Genomic DNA, 21294 nt, shown 5'->3' with positions numbered 1-21294 from the left:
CTCAAAGTGCATGTTTGAATTTTTTGTATTGTCATTTTTCTCTAAGATCAACTTGGAGACTTACTTCTTGTGGGCTTTGTGCAGTCCTTTGTTACTAGCTTTACACCATAGTGAAGCATATTTTTTCCCAGTCATGTTAAAAAGAAACTTTTCACAAGGCTCTGTGCAGCCCTGTGAAGAAAACTAACTTCACTTTTACCGCTTCCAAAGGAGTTAAGACGGTAGGTAAGAAATTTTATTTTTAATCAAAAAAGATCCAAAGCTACATCTCAGAGTGAACTATCTCAGCTAGTGTTTTAAACCTCAAGTTAATGACAGTACAATTAGAAAAAACAAGAATCAAGTATGGCTTTTTATGAAGTGTTTCCCTATAAATAAAACATGGGTGCACAGCTTAGATCCATGCAAACTTGTGAACAAACTACAAGACCTCTGGAACAATGTCCTTTGAACACAGAAAGCCAAAGTGGAGCTGTTTGGCTATAATGCACCACAGCACCACATTTGGCAAAAACGAAACACAGCATATTAGCACAAACACCTACAATACTGTCAAGCATGGTGGCGGCATGGTGATGATTTGGGCTTATTTTGCAGCTGGGCACCTTACAGTCATTGAGTCAGTTATTAACTTCACCGTGTATTCTAGAGTCAAACATGTGGCTGAGAGCTAAAGCTTGGCCCAAACTACATCATGCAACAGAACAATTTTCATTTACTAATAATATGTGCATGGAAACACTCTTACTCTGTGGAAGAAATAAGTGTGTACACAAACTACTGTCAGATTGATGAAACGTGCACGCCAGCACATATTTTGTTCCTACCAGTGTGTGTTACTAAATCAGAATTATCCTGAACTAAAAGACTAAAAGACAATCTATATACAGTTTTTACGCCGCAAAGGCCCCATTTCTCTATATAAGGAAACACATTTACCTCCAGGTTAGGAAAGCAAGAGAGAAACAAAAATCATAGCTCTTGCTCTGACTTTCGGAATATCGTTTCCCCTGCGACACTCAAGGAAAAAAAATCGTTTGGACATCAAAGTTGCGATGAAAAAGACAAACAGACGAGGAGCAGCTGAACTATCAGCCTGAGATGAGAAACTCAGTATAATAATAATAATAATAAAAAAAAATCCAGATTTTCCAGCATCTGTGGGATGAGATTACACCGTAAGTGATGACCGCCAACCCTGATAGAAATTACATTTAATAAAAGATAAGGACTACTGGCATATATTTAAAATAAAAGGCTGAAGCCTACAGCTTTACAATTAGTATTTTTTTCATTACATGCATTTTATTTTAACATTTTTATTCATTTAATTTTAATTCTGAAGATGGTGTACAGAAAAATTATTGACCAAATTATTATTATTATTATTATTATTATTAATAAATATAAAGGTGTAGGCTTTAACCTTTTATTTTAAAGATATGCCCGTTTATGCATTTACAGAGTACATATTACATACAGTGTGTTATGCTGGACTAATTTTGATTACAAGACATAAATAAATAATTACCATTTTACACTGAAATGAAAATAAACTTATTTAAATTGCTGATTAAGATAAATTTGTTTTGTTCATATAAGCTCCAAGTTTGGAAATGTCCACGTGACCACCTGGTTTGTTTCAAGGCTGGCCTGGACTAACATAGTGAATACAAAGTCCTTACACTGAACAATAGAGCTGTGAGCCAAAGGTGCTGGATGTGGCATGAACTAAAATACCTGCTGACAAGATGACTCCCATTTTCCTGAAGCCAGGCAGAAGAGAAATATTCCAACGTGATAGTGAACCAAAGCATACTGTCAAAATTACACAAGAGCTACTAAAGAAAACAAAGGGGGGGACTTGACCTGGATATGAACAACAAGCCTGGTGTGACTCGTATCAGGGGGGATTTAGTCTGTCTTCAAACATATTAGGTGGAAAGAGGAAAGATTAAAAAAAATACTCTCAATAATGAAATGTGTACTGGCTTTTGCTACATTGAGTCTCTCCTGTATTTTCAATTTACTTAAACTGCAAGTTTTTTATTTTATATAAGTACTAATACCCTATTGTCCAACTTAGAAGTAATGCAATTATTGTAAGCTGGTACTGTTCAATGACATTGAAGTGATATTGCATAAGGGTACACTCGGGTATGTTGTCTACTGTATGTATTGGTACATTGCCACACAGTTTAATGCAATGTGACATCTACCTGAATATCCCCTTTTGTATCCATTTGTTTTTGCCCGAGTCGAAAGTGTACGTGTCCTCCGCTTTATATGCTGATGCTGTTGATGAAATGTGTGTCTCTCTCTGAGACCTGAGATCGCACTAGAGCAGAAACGAGAGTGCTAATTGGTGGCTTGAAATCCCCTCAGTGTAGCCTGAGCTCTCTAAAGGTCATCTCCACTCTTAAAATGGAGTGCTCACTTGTTTTTTTATTAACCGGCCTGACAGACTTGGCCCAGAAAATCAAATAAAAAAACTGTACAAAGGTATTGTTGCCTGTGGCGCTGTTTAAGTCACAAAGGTTAGCTTTTAGTTACTGTCCTTTTCTCTCGCTGCTTTAATAACAGTCAACAGTGCCTGTTTGTTTCCCTAAGTGGATAAAAATAACTCCTTTTAGAAATACACTGGATGTTAGTCAGACATTTAGAGGAATATGTCAGCAGCATTTTAGGAAATAAACTTACTCTTTTTAAAAAAGCAATAAAAAATGTATAGAAAACATCGTTAATGAATGATAAATTGATAGTTAATTCAAAAACTGCTAAACAATTAGATGATTATGTTTCCTTCTCATTTGTAAAGCGATAATATATCACTTTTCATTAGTTTGTGAAGTAAAAATATGAATTATGCATCGTATTATGTAATGTATCAGCTAATGCACAGTGATAGCTGTGCATTATATAGTGGAACAACATTTTATACTTGCTTTATTATGTCATTGTTGATGATATCGGGCAATATATTGTAATGTCAGATATTAGTATCGGTCTTAAAAACCCTTCATTGGTCAGGCTGTAGTAAAGGTGTGTCATATGTTTATTTATAACTATAATTAACTAAGCTAACAATGAAACTTGACTAACCATTGACAACAAATTAGCAACACTGTACAGCAAAAATCTGTAAACAGCAGAAAGTATCCTGACATCTTTGTTCTAGTACATTATCTATTTCTTTACAGATGTATGTGGTAAATTTCTTGTAAATGGCAAAATGGAAAGTTCTTACAGTATATTCTCTGTATTTTTTACAGAAACTTGTGTTAATCCAAAAACAGATTTATGGTCGCCATATTTTCTTCATTAAGGAGACACGGCACGAGATTGATTGACAATGGTCTATAGCCAATCAGAACGCAGAACACAATGCGCCAAAAAAAAAATTGCACCCAAAAAAATCTGTGAAACAGCGAGGCTGCAAAAGGTGAACCGTGTTATAGCGAGGGGCCAGTGTATATTTATGAAATGTTTTTACAGCATATTTTTACACAAACATATTTTATATACAGCTCATGGCTGTAGAAATTTGTCTGGTTGTATAGAAGTCTGTAGGAAAATGACTACCAGCTTCCCTTGACCTAAGTAAACACTTCCCCAGTAAGTTTAGAAATGACAACAAAGCTGGACAGTCTTACACTTGTTCTTAAAGTCGCTACCTTATCAGTTTTCCTCACTTACTCATTCATTATGTCCAGTCATAATAAGAAGATAATAACAGGATGGGACTGGCTACAGCTATCTTTTATATACAATTTATGGTTCTAAGGATTGAATTTTACTTTATGTATAATTTTCACCAAGCAGAAGAGAAAAAGTATGTTAACTGCTAATATTTAGCAGTCCTAGCAAGCTCATGTTTTCCATATCAAAAGTGCTAGTTTATATAGCGTTATCCTCAGTTCCAGTCTTTTTGGTAACCTAACCTCACAGTCTCCTGCATATAGCTTCACATGTATCAGGTTGGAACACACACCCACTACCTAAGAGCTACTGTATAATAATGATGATGACACAACATGCCAGGCACATAGTGATTTAGCATTACACTTACTCGTAGCCCTTTAATTTAAGTCCCCCTCCCACCCACCCCCATACACACACATTGTGGAGATGTGAAAAATGTTAGTGGCCTGCCATAATGCTGCAAACATCAGCGAACCCCACAAGGAGGATTAATGCCTCGTCTGGCTTTTATTATGCTGTCCTGCCGTCCTTCGCGTGCTGCCCATTCATCCTTGTAAGGTGTCCATATCTGCTCACAGTCAGGGCGCGGTCATGTGTGCGTGTTTGCTGGAGTGTGTCGCTGTGTGCGTTTGCCTGTGCTGTGTATGCATAAAAAAAGTGCTCGACTGATGCGTGTGTGCGATCTCAAAAGCTTATCCCAGAGGGGGTTAAATCACTTGTCCAGTCACGGGCTTCCCAGGGCCGTGTCTAGCTTGTCTTATCAATCTATCGACGTGGCACCTACGCTGCCAGTTGCGCTAGGAGGCCGATGCTGTGGACGACCGTGGCCCCACCACAGAGGAATACTAATGGGGATGCAGATAGCTTTTGGTTTGGCCACCTCAGCAGACATTGATCCCCCTGCGGACTTCTATGGTGGTGACAGATGGACTGTCACCTCTGAATGAGAGAAGACTGGGACACCTCCTCTCACATCTCCCTCAGTGGGGTTCAGTCAGTGCCTCTGTTCTGTTCGGCTTTGTGCGCGTTGCTTCGTTTGTCCTTTCTTACTGCTTTTATGTCCTCACCTTATTTCATCTCTTTTCTCATTTCTACAGGCGTAACAACCAAAAGGTTGCAGGTTAAAGCTCTACAGCTGCCAGCTGTCATTAAAAAACCCAAATCCTCCAAGCCTATTCCAGATTCCTATAAAGATCACATTTTCAAAAGTAATTTCCAGGGAACATTTTTAGATAAAGATAACTTGTCTGGTTCTCCTCATTTAATTAAATAAGTAAAGGAGGCCGGCTTCATTTGTACTGTTGACACACTAAGTCTTCCCTCTGTCACCTGAGAAACAAAGAGAGTGACAAAGAGGTTCAGTGTGTGAGGTAGTTCATGATGAAGGCATTTATAATGCAGTTTTCAGTGTGACTGAATGCAACCCAGTTTCACAGCAAAGAGAAAAATATATTGGGTTCTCCTTATTTTGATGCTTATTTTCTCCATCACACGAATGTCTAGTTCCTTTCTACTTGTGTATTTTAGACAAAGCCAGAAAGTGTTGCCCCGTGGCTCCGGCACACGAGTGAAAATACGACAGCAACCTCTTTGTGACTAGAAACGTCAGTAGTAGCCTGTTGACCGCGTAGAATTTTTTCTGATTCCAAGCAGTTGGTCACCCAGAATTTGAGTGTGCAACACCCTCAATCACTTTTGATCGCTGGGCAAGTGCACAGGTTGCCTCCCAAGGTAACTTGTACTGACTGCAGGCACTCTCAGACTGGCAAAGATTTGCAAATAAATGCTGTCTAATATGTAAACGCAGACAGATTGCCAACATGTTAATCAGTCTGCACTCATCTGTGACTCCACTTTCCTTGCTGCCAGCACATTTTATTTTGGTTATATTATAAAAGCAAGGTTACAGAGCGCCTATGTTGCAGTTAAATTCACTATGAATGTCTATTTCAGACCTGTGAGGTTCAGTTAAAATTAATTTCTGTTTAATGTGACTTTCTGTGTATGTAGACTGCAATAAATTTGTCAGTTTTTGCTGATTTATCTCAGTTGATCGCCATATTATCACAAACCCATTCCATCTAATCGTCAAACTGACCCCATTTAATAGCAAACTGACTCTGTCTTCTTGTCATTTTAACTCAACACAACAAGATTATGGTATGATATGTTAGTGACCATTTTGGTTGTCCTGTAGTCTCTGACCACTGTTTTGCTTAGCTTGACTGTAGCATATAGACGTGGCATCACTGATAGCGGCTGATATTGAAATGCTGGAATTTCATCTAGTAGATTGAGGTTTATTGGCCAGAGGGGCCGATGGCGCGATATGGCAGCCTCGCTTCTGTCAGTCTGCCCCAGGGCAGCTGTGGCTACAACTGTAGCTTGCCTCCACCAGTGTGTGAATGTGAGAGTGAATGAATAGTGGAATTGTAAAGTGCTTTGAGGGTCTTGGAAAGCGCTATATAAATGCAATCTATTATTATTATTATTATTATTATTATTATTATTATTATTATTATTATTATTATTCATGTCCCATGTGATACCACAGTGCAGTTTGATTGCATATTGTGAAGTATGGTGGCATTATTAAAAGGATCTTCATAAGCCTACGGCTTTTATCTCGCACAGGATTAATATTTGAAGGTTGTCTTTTGTATTACTTTTACCTGTAAGTTTGATTTTCACTGTTTATTTTCAGTTTCAGGACATTTTTAGACTTTAAAATTCTCAGTTTTCTAAGTTTCTTGGCTGACTTGTCTTTTTGGAGGGCAGTCTGTAAAAATGCATGGTGCAGGTACAAAACATGCTTCATATTTAAACACAATAGTTGACTATCATAAAAAAAACTGAGAGAGTAATCTAAACTTTGAGCGCCAAATAAATTGTTTTGGAAGTTAGGGGTTCACACAGTCCATGTACCTTTCTCACTTTATGGCCCACAGCATACAGCTATAACTGGTGTAGTTGTAGAAGTTATTGGTCTCACAAATAGGAAATTAAATAAGTAATAAAAATTGTTTGGGTCTTATTTGAACTTTTAAGGATGGGGAAACATACTACCAACCAAGGGCGTAGATTTGGCATGGACGGAAGGGACATGTCCCCACCAATAATTTGATCTCTTCGAGTAAAGAATAACAAACCCGATAGAAAGAAAAAAACGATCCGTCAATGTCTCATTCACCTAGCGGTGCAGAAAGAGTTAAATTACGTTCTCTACTGGAGTCCTACCTCATGTGACAAATATGGCCAATGTGATTGGCTGTGCCTTTCAGGGAGCTCTGTTTAGTTTTAGCAGCGGCAAGCCTGCGCTGCCAGGACCTGCAAGGAGGAGAGGAGGATGGCAGCAAAAAGGAAGAACCTGGATATAACAAAGTATTTGTCAAAGAAACCTGTAAGTCACTTGAAGTCAAGTTCACTCATAAAATGTGTCCGTCATAATAACGTTACAGGCTATGCTAGGCTTTGGCCCACATCAGTCTAAAATTGTATGTAACCATGAATAACGTGTTTTGGAAACTAACTGCACAGCAGGCAGCACTATTAGTTATCTCAGTCTCAGAGTAGCATTTCTAATTTTGATTGAAACTGTCAGAGAAAACGGCAGCCTCGAGCAAGTCAGGATATTAGTTTACAGAGGCTGTACCATGTCCACCAGGAGAGACTGGACAGTATAGATGTAAAACAAATATGCCAGCAGTTTATCTCAGTTAACGAGAGGAGAGGGCATGTGTTTGGCTCCTTCACATAGTGGACATTGAGTTGTTGTGTGGGGCACCAGTAGTCCATGTGTGTTGCTGTAACAGTAGTTCATGTTTAGAATAAAACATCCCAGCTCACTGAGTTGATCGGGGCAATAGTGCCTAAAATGTTGCAGAATTTTGCTGAGAGATCTTTTACTTTGTGCTAATCTTAGATGAGTAGTTTTATGGACAAAAACTAGCAGGTCATTCAGTGTTCCCTTAGTGCTAATGTATCAGAGATGTTGGTGTACTACAACTGAAGTAATGTTGTTAAGTCCTTAAAGTCATATTCTTTTATTGTCATGACTGTATTTGAAGCTATTTTTATTTTTGTATGATACCTGATTTATATGGAATATGGCTGAAGTAAACTAAAGCCTAAAATACCTAGTCAGTCATTTGTTTAATAGTAATTTAAGATTATATAATTCACATATTAAACTATGAATTGTAATTTTAAATGGTTTAAAAGCATGTAGAATAGCATATGTAGGCAAGTATATTTCTCCTTTTTTATCAAGAAGCAAAGACAAAAGGGGGGAAAAAAAAGAAACAGGGCAGGGTTCAGTGGTTGAATCATCCGTCCCCACCAATGCCAAAACCAAATCTACGCCCTTGCTACCAACACAAAGTCTCATTATATTGGTAAATAATTAAACCAATGACTAAGTATATTCTCTTGAAAATCCTGTGACTGTGTAGAGCATCATTTGTCTCCAGCTATGACTTTACTGTACTCTGTTATATGTAGTGGAAACCATAAAGCCTAGCTCAGTAATAAAAATAAAAAGGATCTTAAGCATTTTTCAATCACCTGTTGAACACTTTTGGCTCTAACCCCAGCACCTCTCTTCGTCTCTCACTGCCAAATCCCACTTATCAGCCAGTGCTGCCTGAGCTGTATTGAAAGGAGCTATGCAAATGACTGGGAGGGAAAGGGCAGATCTAATCTTAAGGTTTATTCTAATTAAAAGTGATTTACTTTCCCCACCGTTCCCTAAGAGGGAAGCTTAATGTCCTGTTCTCAAAAGAGATGGCACCCTCTAACTCAATTATGTAGAAAAAGATGCACTTTGGTGAAGTTTTACTGTGGATAGGAGTGCTTCACATGCAACCTTTTGGATTTTTACCTGGGAAGGAGAGAGAAAAGTCAAGGTTAAGGACAACCCAGTCTGTTCCACCTGGTGTTTGTACAAGATCCTTCATAACATTCTGAAAGTTGAACTTAAAGAGTTCCTGCTCACGGGAAAATATAACCTCAGACTTTAGTTTAAATTTCCACATTAAGTCTTTCTAAATCATTGCAATCCCCCGAGTTTTCATCCAATTTTCAGTAATGTTCTTATTTTTTCTAAAAGAGATTTGGCAGCAGAAAAGTTTTCTCAGTCAACTTTTTTTTTATCTTCATAATAAGAAGTGAAAGTTTAAAACTTACAAGGTATTTATGCTCACAAAGTACTGATATTACATTTGGAAACCAAAGTCTTGCAACTGCCACCCTAATAGGGATAAGAAGAAGAAGAGGATGGATGGATGCATGGATTGATTTGTTCCATGGTCATTACATTTGGTTTAGATTTTTATTTTTAATTAAAACGGCATGGTTTAGGATAGGAGCCAAGTGAGTGCAAATGTCTTAAATATTTAGATTACATTAACAGATGTGATCTATTGGTCCAACCCTTGAGTTAGATGCCTTTTTTTATGCTTGAGTGACTCATACGTGAGTGTTAGGTGGCAAAGGAAACAAAACAATACTCTTTGAAAATACTCAGGTGCAAAGACTATACTGAAAATAAGTGGAAAAAGCAGTCAATGTCCAAAGAAAACTTTGAAAGACCTTCAGAAAAGCCTGGAAAACTATTCCTCAAGATCACTTTAAATTGCAAAATATAAAGAAATGAAACTCAAGACATTTGCATAGTCACGTATACTTCAGTAGCACACTGGTTATATAATTCTTAGATTTTATTGTCTTGAACAACCATCCAAATAATTATGTAGTCTAACACCTCAGTGTTCCTCCATCAAACACCTCCACTGCAGCTGTCCATCTTCTACCAAGCAATAACACAGAGATGATTTTTCCAGTTCTGTTTTTGTGTTAAATAAATCCACAAGCCACAACAGAAATGATCTTTCTTACAGTCTGAAGAGAAGCTAATCCAGGTCAAGAGCTCCTGGTAGACATAGAAAAATAACCCAGCAATGCCTGAAACCAAATGTTCAGTTTTATATCTTTCCAAGTCAAATACTAAAAATGTCTCCAAATCAACTTCTGAAATGTCAAACTGCACTGAATTAAGTCAAACCAACAGGAACCAAAAATGCATGAACACACTATTGATCTATGTTTGAGCGTGTGTCTGTGACACATGTTGTGATAGCTTACGTTACACTCAGCAGCAAGTAAACAGTCATGTCAGTCATGGTCATGAGATGGTAAAATGACATCACATCATGTCGGATGAGTGAGCACGCTCAGTGTAATGGCAATCAAAACTGGCATATACTTGGAATTTGAGTGATGAGGGATTGTTATTGTCGACTGCAGAGGTTAATAAATACCTGATATTTTGATGGTTATAAATATACATGGTGTACAAACTAATTGTTCTGAAGTGAAATTATATTACTATTTTTAAGTTCCTGCAGTCATACCGGTCCTAATAATTGGTTCCATATCAGGTTAGTCATTTCTTTTTGCCACTTCTTGATTGCTGAGACTTCTGAGGACAAATTTCAAAAGTCAAAAATTTTTGAATGAAGTTCTTTGAGATTGTGATTCTTGTGCATGTGGCGTCACTGCAGCCAGGATCCAATCTGTGAAAAACACATGGGGGGTATTTTATTTCCCCCCTGCACTAGAGTGGTCCTCCATACTACGGTATTATTTTTGTCAATCTAAACTTTATAGAATAATTATGAAGTTCAACAAGTACAGAACTTATGCAACAGTGCAAAATGTTGTCAGAAAAACAAACAGTCTCTACACATCGCGCTTAGAAAATCTGCTGCCCGTCACCCCCTTTGACCCACATCTGTAAAGCACCAGAGAGCGAGTCCGAGAGCAACAGCAGACTTTCAGAGTTTAAGAGTTAATAAATATATGAAAATGACTCTGCTCTGTCACGTGCTCTACAGCACATTGGACCACAGGTTCTAACTTATGAATGATGCAGTGAATGATGGTCAGATTAGGACTGATCTGTTCATTCAGGACTCTGGCTGCTCCTCTCTATCAGCCCATCACAGCAGCTGCACCATTACTTCCAAAGCCAACAAACCATGCGTGTAATTTCTTCAGAGACCCCTTCATAACCGCAGGATGTGGCAGACAGCTGCCCCAGTGCATAGCTGCAATTTAACAAGTTAAAAGAAGAGCCAGCGTAACTCACCTTTGTATGGAACTATTATGCCAGTGAACAGGCAAATGGTTGACACACAACAGGAATGGTTTAATAGTGATTGCACTCTCCAAATCTAGGTTATTTCTTTAATCATTTAGTTAATGGTAGGTCTTACACTGAAACAGAGTGCATTTTGGCTTAATGAAGAGTTAGATTAGAACGAGCCTGGGTCATTTCCATATGCAGTGGCATCTCTGCTGTCATGGAAACAAGCACCGAAAGTGAAAGTTCAGATTTGAGTTTTGTTTATGCTCTAGACTGTTTCAAAATGTAGTGCTAAAAGGCAGAAGGGGGTGGGGATAAAAATACTTGAGCAAATGCAGGGATATAATTATATATAAATATACAACATGTCTGTTGATTAACACATCTATGTAGAGTTATAGAAACTATACTTTATTTACACATTTAAATGTCATTCTAGTGTCATTTTCCCTCATTGCATTAAAATGTATTAAACCATAATTTAACAGCATTATCTGTTACATAAAGACTACATATGTGTGAAATTAGTTTTAAAATCAGAACCGTTTTGAATTTTCTTTTTTTGTAGAAAAAAACTTCTTTTTTAATTTCAGGTTTATTCTTTGTCAGGATTTTCATTTTATTTACACAAGAGGGTAATTTAGATTCATATTTCATGTATTTAAAAATGACCTGAAAATATGATAATTTATAAGAAAAAAAAAGTTAAATTACAGATTTCTATTTTCACCTGGTAAATCCAATCCTGACTGCTGCATACATATTCTGCTAGCCCAGTTTGTCAGTGGAACAGCCCTTGAAAACCAAACAAAACCAAACATACAAAGAGCAAGTTATGCATACAGTTATAGAGTTGTTGTTAATGGTAAAATATACTGAAATGACCTGAGTCGAATATTATTACACAAAGAGAGGTGACTTTTCAGGTTGAAAAAAGAAATTTGTGCAATAATATCCCCTGGCTTCCTTGGAGGAAACACTCAAGGCTTCACAACCAGTTGGTGATGTCTCAGTACATCTTTTGTATACTGTATATTCTTAGGGTTATAAAAGACAAGGCAAACTCATTGCTTCTTTTTTGTTCCCAAATTAGGTAAAATATTAGATTTTGTTTCCCAATATGTTACAAATTCTTCATGCCTAGAGCACTTTTTATGTGTCAAGCATTACTGATACCATTAAATTCTGACCTTCATAATGGAGCTTGCTTTAAAACAGAGCCAAAATTTGCTCACAATACAAAGTTTTCAGAATAGTTCTCATAACACAAATTGCTCTCTAGCAGTCAGAGAAATCCAGGCTCTGGGTATTATTCATCACATCAGCAAAACTCAAGCTGATAACGAGCTGTTGTGATTAAAGGTTTTGGGACGGTAGCCGATATTTTGCCAACACATCATTTTCAGCTTCCCTTCTCCTGATGTGATTCTGAAGAAATGGCTTCACACACGGTTTTATACTAATTTATAACTTATTTGACTTTGTTGTCATCTTCATTTATCTTTTCCATAAAATGTCATAAACACACGACAATACAAGACAGAGAAATAATTACAAAATTCTTAAAGACACTTTAAATGCTATCTTGTACGTGGTTCTTGATTATATTTCCATCAAGGTGAAGACTTATAGACAGAGTGAAATGTGCATTTCCTGTTAAGGTTCCTCATTGACATAGGCACCATTTACTGCTGTCAGGCCCCCCCACACACACCTCACCACCACCACTACTTAGTGAATAAAGGTCAGGCAATCAGGCATCTGGAAGGACAGCTAATTTGTCATCCCTTGACAAACGTGTCAGCGTCCGATCTTGTCCGCAGGGCTTGATACTGCAACAAGCCGTAAAGGTTAAGAGATTCAAAGAACACTCCCCCCTCCTTCCCTTCCCTGCTCGCCCTGTCTCCATCTCAACAAGCAACATGCGACAGAGCAGAAAATTCAATTTTGGATTTGATACTGTGAGGGTTATGTGGTTTCATGGCTGTAACTCTTCAGAGTCTTTAGGCATGTCGTCTGCCTTACTCGGTTAAACTCTGGAGAAGGCCTGTAGATCGAGACGTTCTCTTCTACATCCTCTTTGGTTGTGCAGTATCTCACTAAACTGACCTAAAATGCCTTTTTTCCCCTAAACAATCAAATAACAGATGCGTGTGATCAGTTGGAAGTAAGAAGCATCTCACTTTTAGTTAGAACTGAATGTGATTTATGCAGACAGTAAATGTGAAAAATGGCCTCTATCAGGCTAGCTGTTGTTGGAGATTTATCTTCAAATCAACATTTATTTATTACATTTTTAATTTAAAAATGACATCAGCATTTTTATTTGGGTTCAAATGTAATGCAGAGGTAGTCGTTCGACGCAATCTGTCGATCTAAGCACGGCCTTTGTGATTATAGAGGCATTACAAGTCGTTTCTGTCATCCCTGAATGCATCCTAATAGCCTGTTTAGTGAGGACATCTACTGCTGCAGGTGTGTGTCCCCTTTGGATTCCCAGGAGTGTAAGTGACAGAGGGTAGGAGAGAGTGAGTGAGACATGAATGAGTGACTTTGATCAGGTGGGTTCACCAGACTGTGTGTGTGTGTAATGTTCAGTGTAGGATAATGGAGAGCCAGGCAGACAGCAGCATGCCAGATGCACCTAATGTACATCACTGCCAAGACTAGTTTTAGACCTAACTGCACATTAAGTAGTGTATCAAACTTTTGGGGGCCTTTGCTTACACTGCTGTAGCTATTCTTTTCAGATTCTTACCTCTCCATTCTGTCTGATCACACAAGAAGTAAATGGCTTGCTTGGCTAGACTATGAAATTATATCATCTTTAAGACTGAGGTTTTACAGACATGTGACCACTTTCTATGTGACATTAACTTGCTCGCCATTTTGGATATGTGACAATCAGGGTAACAATGTAGGCTCAAATGCATAAGGCCCCAGTTATGCATGGTTAAAAGATGGGTCCGTGACCATCTGGCAACCTCTGGTCGTGAGGGAAAAATGAGTATTGCCTGACTAGTTGTGAGTGGTTGATGGCAGTCACAGGTAAAATGATTGCTTCCAACTTTGTTACAAGCAATCAAGTTGCAACCAATTTCATGCAGCCAGAGCCAGAAACCTCCAGGAACTATTGCAAACCATTTGAGGAGCATACATTTCCCATTTAGCTTGTTTAGCAGGGTGCATCCAATGGGAATACATACAAACTTGCTAATAAGCATGAAATGACAGATTAATAAAATATTATAGCTTCCCTCACCAAAACTGAAGGACAAACCTCTAGGGCAAGCTGACCTCACAGCAAACCACATCATTTATCAGCTCATTCCATTATAAAATCTCCAAAAGGCACCAACAGCAGGCCTAGCAGTCAGCTACTGGCTACAGCTGCCTGTTTTGGTAAACCTGACAATCATAGCAGCCTTAATGAAATCCAAATGGATTAAAAAAATATGAAAATTCAGTCACCGTAGCAACTTTGAATAGTCACGAAGGAGGAAAATGTCCATAGAGACCAAGCTGTTCTTGTATGTGGTTGTGAACATGCTTTCTAACGCTTTTATTTTGGGGGATTTTAACAGATGAGTCTATGGGGATAGCCTCGAAGGACCTCTCCAAAAACTGCACTTGCACACTGGTTTCATTTTATAGGAAGTCATCAAACTGAAATGAAGCCAATGGTGCTTTTTAATGCTCACTTTATACTATGGTTAGAAGTTGGAAAGCAGCTGTATGGTTGGCCACATAACACCTGTATATATACTGAAGAGTGCAGCTGGTTAAATCTGCAGGAGCGTTGAGTCTTAGACCCGTGCCAGCAGCACAGGTCAGCTGATGTCAAACCCTGTGCTCAAAGAAAACGAGTCCACCAGAGCTCGTAGTAGAAACCAATTTGGGAGTTACTTTGAGGGGAATCATCTGGTACACTGGAGATCTTAGGGTTCCTCCACCTGTGAATTCCCACTTGTTAGATGCAAATGACATCTTAAAGCATTAGCCTCTCACACCCTCTCAAGCAACTTAAAAGCATAGTGTAATTAAAAACTGCCATTCTTACTCATTGTAATTTGTTCCCTGCTATCAGTAGATGGAGGTTTATTGGATTCAACCATATTACAACCCCAGACTGGTATAATATGTAGTGCTATTCATCAGTGTTGACTGGAAACATTTACACCTTGCTTTCATCAGTGTCTGCATTTTCATTTCTCCACTAAACGTTTTTTTTTTTTTCAGTTTCTCTTTAACTGCTCAATTATAACTCGCCTCGTAACTGCTTCATACGCTGCTTCTGCTTTATCGTTTTCTTACACTTCTCTCTCAGTCTTTCCCAATTTGTAGCCTGTTAACTATAAAAACTTGCATCAAGGCATCCAAAAAAAGTCACGCTATGATTTGCCCAACTGTTGTTATGCACACATGTCAAATGTGTGTTTAGCAAGGGGATGTGCAAAAAATACACCCATGCCTCCGTCTAAAAAACTGAGACAAACAGATGGAGCTTGTGTATCTGCTAAAATCTATACATGGCTGATGTACCACAGGGGTATCTCTGTTACAAGTCATTGCTATGCGCTAATGTGACGCCCGGCTTTCCTGTGCACCAAAGGAGGCAGGGAGAGGCGAGTCGGATGGAGTGCGAAAAGATGGAAAAAGAGAGTGGGAGAGTTGAGAAAGCAAGTGAAGGTGGATGTCGTGCTGAGAAAGCATCACACTCATGTGTGAAGCCTAATCAGGCACAATCTGCTTCACTATGACGCAATGTACCGACTGACTGTGTATTTTCTATTTATCTAAAATTAAAGCTGTTGCATGCTCATTGCTGCATTCCATTAAGCAGCGCATTGAAGGCATCCAGTGGAGTTGATGAAAAGCTCATAGAAGTGGCTCCTGGAAAGTTATGAGTCACGTGTGCTTCAAATGTGCACACAAGCACAAACTTCAGCACAAACTGCTGCAAAGGAATGACTGCAATGCTCATATATATGCCTGCTTTTATTTTATGTTGACCGGGATTTAAAGTTAAATGTACAGAACATATTGTCAGAATGGTGCAACTGAGTAATCTACGGACACAGAAAAGGAATATTGCAAACATTTTGCCTGGCACAAAAATTCCCTCTAGTGGACATGCACAACATTTCTTGTCTTTGAGAATATGGATATAATGAAAGTTATGTGCCCACATAACAAAAGATTGAATATTTGGCTTACACTAACCTGCAACTAAAGCCTTGTCCTTATACTTGTCCCAGGATTTGTTTGTGTAGGTAATCTTTTCATAAATTACCACAGACTGTATGAAATATGGACACAGCTACATAGCTACCCTCTTGTTTCTGAAGTCCTGATTTGAAGACTTGAAATGAGTCTTTTCACCGTTGCCCTCTTGGTCTTTTGAAAGGAGATGTGACGAGAGAGGGGGACTAAAACCACATGCTTATTGGCTAATGACTTGCCAATCATTATTCCTAAGCAAATAAACAGACCCTGGATGATTCTACCTTCATAGTATCCTCAAAATTTACAAAATAGACTTTTGTATTAACCCCTGGTGGCTACTATATATAGAATCCAGGTTTGATGGACTTCATTTATTATCTACATCAGGTAATAGCTTTAGTCACTAACATAAAGGTTTACTCTTTAAGTTAGGAATAACTCATGGTTTCCTGGACTTCTACTGTTACGATTTTGCTTGTTTTAAGTGTTCAGGCTACATATAAGTTATGCTTCTCTATAATGTGTTTTGGAAAAAAATGGAAAACCAAAAATAAATATTGAAAAGGTTGCCAACATTGTTCTATAAAACACAGAATCTCTGTCTGTGTGTTTGTTTCTTTGTCCGCAAACACCTCATAGACCATCAGGAGCTGAGCAACCAAACTTAGCACACAGTATATCATGGGCCCCTGAAGGTTCTCATATATAAAAGGCTGTCTAGCAGCCACCTAGCAATGGGCTAAAGTGACCAATGTTTAGCATTTTTCAGGTTTTGTGTCCGAAACATCTAATTTATACCTAGCAACTGGCAAAAACTATTCATTTTGGCATGAAAACATCATCTCATGTTTTTTTATTGGTCTCAATGTGATTAAGTATATCAGCACGAACAGGATGTGCATTTACTAGCAGGTAAAAACAACACTTGTTTTTTGCCATAAAAGATAAGAGCAACTTGTTGGAATGTAAAAGTTTAAAGTAAAAGCCAACCAGTGAGTTATACCTGAAAGCTTTCAATCTTCAGCAGTCTATTCATTGAAATGAATTCAGTGATACATTTAATGTTTCTGCCATCATATTTTTTTTTCTATGACTTTTCATTTTTACAGTTGTACAGTAGTTGCAGTTCAACTACAGCAACCATTATCACCAATGTATTCATTATTTTCGCAGGCAACACAATTACTGTGCATTACATGGGCTATTAGAAGGTCCCTGACCACAAGCGGGGGTATATTTGTATGTGGGTCTCTCTACTAAAAGCAGTTTCAACTTTTGATTTGCAAAAAAACACAAAGAGGCTTTCATGAAAATTACTTCACTAACAGTCATTGTAGTTTTTGTAATCTCATCCCAACTGTCTTTGCTTGCCTACTCATATCTAACTCCAGCACAATGATATAATCAACAGCATGTATTTTAATACCAGTGCCAATAATGGACAAAATGTTCAGCAATCATTTTCTCCAAGTCAGAAAAACAAGTAACTTTCAATCAGCTTCTCTGTTTCTTGGCAGTTTGGACTTAATTAGTTTTGGGCTGTCGTCCCAAAACAGAGATCTCCCCTCTGCGTGACCAACCTTTCAGAAAACAGCCTTGTTTAGGAGCTGAGCAAGTGAGTACAGTTGTTGGAAGGGAGCTTTAGTGACTGTGAAATGGTGACTAATTTGGGGTAAAGAAGCATGGCCTTTGATCTTTGCTTTGAATAAAGCTGACTGTGCCTGCCTCAGCGCCCCTTAGGCCTCATTGTCATCCTGCCAGAACGTCATCTTTCTCCCATCACTGAATATAAAGCTGTGGAATACATCATGCAAATAATCAGGCTGGAAACAAACACAAGCAGTGCTTTCCCCCAAAGGAAGAGGCAGCCGTCTCTAATGAGCAGGGTAAAATCGGAATATTCATACCTCTTTCTCTCTGCAGAAACGACTGAGTGATTCCCTCCTCTCCCTGTCGCTATACCCGACTTCTTTCTACTTCTTTGAGGCTTCTCCCTCTCTCCTCTCATTCACTGTTCTGTCTGTCCTTCCCTCTCACCTCCATCTGTGTTCCCACTACTTCTTCTTCTCCTTTGCTCTCTGTCTTCCTGGAACATAGCGATAAACAGTAACATGAATAGGCAGCCAGTGATGTTGACAAAGCCGTTCACAGATTACGCCCCTGGATCACAGACACAAATCTGCCAGAGAGGAGACATTTGTTTGTGGGAGAATCAGTAATGAATGCAAAGGGGAAAAAGATTATTAGGAAGGAGTAAGAAATACTTTCCCCCCTACCAAATTACTTAGAAAAACAAGCTTGAAATATCTCCAAATTTAGACTAAAGATGTACAGGCCTTCCCCCACATATTGGATTTAGTTGTCAGAAGTGTTGACAGAGGCTTGTCACATGGCTCTGGGTCTCATCCCACTCAGACAATAGGAGGTCTAGCGACTGATATTCCAAAAAGGCCCACTCGCAAGTAGTTCTAGTTTATTTAGCATTAGCATCACAGAAGAGATGAGCTAGAAAATGAGGAAGAAAACAAAGCAAACAGCAGAATGTATTTCTCATTTACTGCCAAAACTTATCAAAGAGGTAATGAAAACATTTCTGGGTCTGTTACTGCCCACAGATTGAACGTTTGCACTGCAGACAGGTGAACGCCTGTAGATGAAATGAAGAAAAATGTGAGGTAGTGGAGGAAGATGAACAGCACGATGTACCTAAGGCCAGGGATGGATGATGTAGGAGGAGAGGGATTTTATTTCTCTCCTGACCACCTTTTGAGAATGACCTAGAATAAGAGAAAAATTATATCCCATAGTAAGAATGTTCTACTTCTTCATGCTAAAACAGCTTTTTCCTTGCATTACAAAAATATAACTGAAAGTCTGGAGCTAAAATAGTTGTTTGATTGGCAGAAAGGAAATGGAAAGTATGAGGATGCTTTGTGGTCTCCTCCTCCTTGTCTCCTACACACACACACACACACACACACACACACATATATATATATATATATATATATATATATATATATATATATATAAAAACACCCAGCACGCCCCTGAGGGGCGGTTTATCCTTCAAGCTCGGGTCCTCTACCAGAGGCCTGGGAGCTTGAGGTCCCTGCTTGCATATCTTAGCTGTTCCCAGGACTGCGCTCTTCTGGACAGAGATCTCCGATGTTGTTCCCAGGATCTGCTGGAGCCACTCGCCTAGCTTGGGAGTCACCGCAACTAGTGCTCCGATTACCACGGGGACCACCGTTACCTTCACCCTCCACATCCTCTCGAGCTCTTCTCTGAGCCCTTGGTATTTCTCCAGCTTCTCGTGTTCCTTCTTCCTGATATTGCTGTCATTGAACCGCTACATCGATCACTACGGCTGTCTTCTCCTGTTTGTCTACCACCACTATGTCCGGTTGGTTAGCCACCACCATTTTGTCCGTCTGTATCTGGAAGTCCCACAGGATCTTAGCTCGGTCATTCTCCATCACCCTTGGGGCATCTCCCATTTTGACCTCGGGACTTCCAGGTTATACTCGGCACAGATGTTCCTGTACACTATGCCGGCCACTTGGTCATGGCGTTCCATGTATGCCTTGCCTGCTAGCATCTTGCACCCTGCTGTTATGTGCTGGATTGTCTCAGGGCATCTTTACACAGCCTGCACCTGGGGTCTTGCCTGGTGTGGTAGACCCCAGCCTCTATGGATCTTGTACTCAGAGCTTGTTCTTGTGCTGCCATGATTAGTGCCTCTGTGCTGTCTTTCAGTCCAGCTTTGTCCAGCCACTGGTAGGATTTCTGGATATCAGCCACCTCCTCTATCTGCCGGTGGTACATACCGTGCAGGGGCCTGTCCTTCCATGATGGTTCCTCGTCTCCCTCCTCTTTCTTGGGTTTCTGCTGCCTGAGGTATTCACTGAGCACTCGGTCAGTTGGGGCCATCTTCCCAATGTATTCTTGGATGTTCGTTGTCTCATCCTGGACTGTGGTGCTGACACTCACCAGTCCTCGGCCCCTTCCTTCCGCTTAGCGTACAGCCTCAGGGTGCTGGACTTGGGGTGAAACCCTCCATGCATGGTAAGGAGCTTTCTTGTCTTTATGTCAGTGGCTTCTATCTCCTCCTTTGGCCAGCCTATTACCCCAGCAGGGTACCTGATCACGGGCAGGGCGTAGGTGTTGATGGCCCGGATCTTGTTCTTACCGTTCAGCTGACTCCTCAGGACTTGCCTGACCCTCTGCAGGTACTTGGTGGTTGCAGCTTTTCTAGCGGCCTCTTCATGGTTCCCATTCGCCTGCGGGATCCCCAGGTACTTGTAACTGTCCTCTATGTCTGCAATGTTGCCTGATGACTCCCAAGCTAGGCGAGTGGCTCCAGCAGATCTCGGGAACAACATCGGAGATCTCTGTCCAGAAGAGCGCAGTCCTGGGAACAGCTAAGATACTGCGCAGGACCCTCAAGCTCCCAGGCCTCTGGTAGAGGACCCGAGCTTGAAGGAAAAACCGCCCGTAGGGGCGTGCTGGGTGTTTTTTTATATATATATATATATATATATATACCCCAAGTCTAGCACCCTGAGGTTGTACGCTAAGCGGAAGGAAGGGGGCCGGGGACTGGTGAGTGTCAGCACCACAGTCCAGGATGAGACAACGAACATCCACGAATACATCACGAAGATGGCCCCAACTGACAGTGTGCTCAGTGAATACCTCAGGCAGCAGAAACCCAAGAAAGAGGAGGAAGGCGAGGAACCATCATGGAAGGACAGGCCCCTGCACGGTATGTACCACCGGCAGATAGAGGAGGTGGCTGATATACAGAAATCCTACCAGTGGCTGGACAAAGCTGGACTGAAAGACAGCACAGAGGCACTAATCATGGCAGCACAAGAACAAGCTCTGAGTACAAGATCCATAGAGGCTGGGGTCTATCACACCAGGCAAGACCCCAGGCGCAGGCTGTGTAAAGATGCCCCAGAGACAATCCAGCACATAACAGCAGGGTGCAAGATGCTAGCAGGCAAGGCATACATGGAACGCCATAATCAAGTGGCCGGCATAGTGTACAGGAACATCTGTGCCGAGTATAACCTGGAAGTCCCAAGGTCAAAATGGGAGATGCCCCAAGGGTGATGGAGAATGACCGAGCTAAGATCCTGTGGGACTTCCAGATGCAGACGGACAAAATGGTGGTGGCTAACCAACCGGACATAGTGGTGGTAGACAAACAGAAG

Source organism: Oreochromis aureus, linkage group 17 (genome assembly GCF_013358895.1).
Source record: "Oreochromis aureus strain Israel breed Guangdong linkage group 17, ZZ_aureus, whole genome shotgun sequence".
Classification (NCBI taxonomy): domain Eukaryota; kingdom Metazoa; phylum Chordata; class Actinopteri; order Cichliformes; family Cichlidae; genus Oreochromis; species Oreochromis aureus.
The sequence above is the reverse complement of the archived record's forward strand: the minus strand, read 5'-3'. Positions refer to the sequence as shown.